Consider the following 3,266-nt stretch of genomic DNA (forward strand, 5'->3'; position numbering starts at 1 on the left):
TAATGTGTGGAAAAGCATGGCTGAAGGTGGTGGGGGTAAGGTTGGGGTTATGGAGAAGTCTAAGTGCCCCAGTAAGACCTGGGGTCAAGCTGGGTGCCTGGTGGCTTCTGTCCACCTCTACCTCCTCAGTTGGCAAGATTCTACAGGGAACAACTCCTTCTTGCCCAACTTCAGGGAGCAACCAGTAATGAAAGGCAAAGTCTCATGTCAGGATCTGGACAATCCCCACCCACCATGGGACATGTGGTAAGTTTTCTGTACACTCTGCCCTTGGCTACCCTTTCAGTATCCTTTCAGTAAACCTATCTTCTTGCCATGCCTCAAATTTACCATGCAAATTCCTCCCTGTGTACAAGTTCCACTCTCCCCTACAGAAGCCTTATCCTTGTGAATTACCACTTAACTGCTAAGACCATTCCAGTCATCTCCACCTTCCTGAGCCTCCAAAGAGTCCTCGTCCAGGATTCTACCCCTCTAACCTGTCTGCACCTGTCTTCCTGACTACTGGGCTCCTTCTAACCTGTAATGAGCTTGCTGGGAGGTCTCTCCTCGCCTGGGCTCTCTGCTCGAGAGCAGGCAACCTGGTTCTTCTATGAACCCCCTTGGGTCCCAGAATACAGAATCCTTCTCTGAGTACCCCCAGATATCCCTCCAGCCCTGCAGCACTCCCCAAGTCTGGGAGTCAGGGAAGGCTTCCCAAGAGGAGAGGGTGGCTAAAGACTGAAGCCACACTGTGATACCTGAGGAGAATTCCCCAGCCACCAAATACTTAATGCCAGGCCATCCAAGGAGGGTCTCTAGTCCCAACCACCCACTCCGGCTTAACGGCTTGACCCTGTTTTGTGTACACACCCTCTTTTTCCAGAAATTGGGCCAGATAGGAACTCCTGGGAGACCATGCCCTCATTTACTAATGGGGACTTGAGGCACACGACCGGAAGTAGCCTGCCCAAGGTCAACAGAACTCCAGGTCCAGAGCAAAGGGTCAACAATAGTCAACAACGGAGCCTTCACATTACTGAGGTGCCTGACGGTGGGCTGCCCCAGATCCCGGGAGCCTTCACGCAGAAGGGCTAAGCGCTGGCGGCCCCCAGTCCCTCCGGTTTGCCCTCCTTCCTCCCGTCTCTGGCCCGCCCGCACATCCTCAGGAGACGAACCCCACCCCACCGGGTAGGAGACTGTGGCCCCCACACCCGGAGAAACGCCCGCGGAAGTGCGCGGGGCGCAGTGGTCCGCGACCTCGGCGTTCCCTTCTGAGGAATGGGGAAACTCCGGTCGCACCTGGCGGAGGGACGGCGGACGGAGAGGCCGCGCCGGCCGCACTAACCTGATCTGAGCGAAGACTCCACGCCGGGACCCCGGGTCCCAGCGCCGCCACAGACTCACGCCGTCGCAGCCAACTCGCGGTTGCAGGCGGGGCGCGCCCACCCCGCCGGGCGCTTCCGCCGGCCCCCACGTGACGCCCCAGGAGGGGAGGGCGGGGAAAGGGCAGGGACCCGCCCCTTCCCCGGCCCCGCCTAGTCGCGGTCTTTGAGTTCGCCTGCCAGGGAGCCTTTAGGATCGGTGGGTGTATCTCCCCAGTGCCTCTCGCTGCTCTCTGGTCTCAGTTCTATTCCCACCACTACCTTCATCTCAGTCTCCATCTACCCTGAGTCTCCCTGCCTCCTGCCACCCCTTCTCCAGATGACTGTCCACGGGGGAGATGCGCCGTACACCCGCACACCCCCAGGGGTTCAGTCCCCCGAGAGTGGTCGGAGCAGTTGGAGAAAGTACGACCCAGGTCCTTGAACACCTCCTCCACGAAGTCTTTCCCCACGTCATTCTCAGAGGATATCCCACTTCTCCCCCTGGACCCAATCCCGCAAAGACAGAGTCGTAGGGAAGAGGCTCCCCAGACATACAGTGCGAAAGTACCTTGGTCAAAAGCTGCAGTCTGAGGTCCTGGCATCAGACACCATCCCTGGTAGGGAGGAGAGATTCCTGCCAGTACCACCAGCAAGTGTGTAGATGTGGGTTCCAGGCTTAGCAGTCATTCATGGCTCCTGCCTCTGGGGCACCTCAGAGACCTGAAATTTGCTTCTATTTCTCCATATGTTCCACAGGGATATCTGGAAGAACCACCTCACCACAGTGGAGCACAGAGTAAGTTTATGCTGAGATCGGGAGTCATTAATTAGAGCATCCACTACACGCCAGACCCAGTGATGAGCAATTTACTCCTTTTATCTCAATCCTCCTACTTTTGCTCCAAGGTAAAAACTATCACCTCAGGTTATGGATTAGAAAATGAGGTTCTAAGAAGTTCTAGAACTTACCCAAAGTTACCAAGTCTGTACTGGGCAAACCTGGAGTTAGAACCTCAGACTTGATGAATTACAGAATTTCCTGCCTACTTCTGACTGGCAAGAGTGAACTCTAAGTACATTATGTCTTCTTGGTAAGGTGTTTGGGAGCTGGGGAGAGCCAGCCGGTCTTTGCGGGAAACTTCCCAGCCTCAAATTCATATTGGGTGCAGAGGAGGGACAGAGCACAAGTTCTTCCTCCAGACCTGAGAGTAGGATTTGGCCTTCTGGAAGTAGAGGGCACCTGAGGGCTAAAGAGAACAGAGGAAGCCCCAATCTCAAAGCAGCCAGGTGAACACAGGACCAGAGGTCTGGCATCTGACTGCTGACAGTGTCTAAGGGGTCACCCTTTCTGTTAACACGAGTCTGAGGTCTTAAAATGTTCTTAGGAGGGTTTGGATCACAGGGCCTAGTCCCTCCACTACACTAGAAGCCAAGAAGCCTCACATCACACACACACACACACACACACACACACACACACACCAATCTTTCTCTTGGAGAACACGCTTCCCCAGCCCCAGCTCTGTGGCCCACAGTCATGTGGCCACTAAAACCCCCAGTCCATATGGAACCAAAGAACCTTGGCATTGGATGATAAAGCAAAACCCCACTCTCTGACTCCTGACTTGCCTCTGAACAGTGAAAATTAAGCAGATAGCCTGGAGTGAATGGCAGAATGAACACACAAGGACAGGTGGAGGGATGAAGAGTGACCTGATGAAGAGACACAAGGAGAACACACCATGTTGGCCACGTGACACCCCCTAGTCCCCCAGCCACATATGGAGAAATGAGGCGATGCCAAAAGGAGCAAAGAACTGGAGGTCAATAATAAAATTACCAAAAGGAACTTCAGAACAAGGGGGCCAAGGCCCTCAGGTGGTCGGGAGAGGCGTGAAGCAGGCATAGTGGTGAGCTGGC

The 3,266-nt window shown here is 54.8% G+C and overlaps 1 protein-coding gene across 2 annotated transcripts in view; it reads right to left on the bottom strand.

Moving 5' to 3' along the window:
- The window catches only part of ARAP1 (ArfGAP with RhoGAP domain, ankyrin repeat and PH domain 1), a 58,574-nt gene extending 57,194 nt beyond the window's left edge, over window positions 1–1,380 (bottom strand). For both annotated transcript variants that reach the window (XM_012725451.1, XM_012725450.1), the window contains exon 1: window positions 1,328–1,380. The gene's annotated coding sequence lies outside the window, so the exon portion shown is untranslated. The remainder of the gene's footprint in view (window positions 1–1,327) is intronic.
- Between the last annotated feature and the right edge of the window lie 1,886 nt (window positions 1,381–3,266).

Source organism: Condylura cristata, unplaced genomic scaffold (assembly GCF_000260355.1).
Source record: "Condylura cristata isolate star-nosed mole 26May11 unplaced genomic scaffold, ConCri1.0 scaffold00015, whole genome shotgun sequence".
NCBI classification, from domain to species: Eukaryota; Metazoa; Chordata; class Mammalia; order Eulipotyphla; family Talpidae; genus Condylura; species Condylura cristata.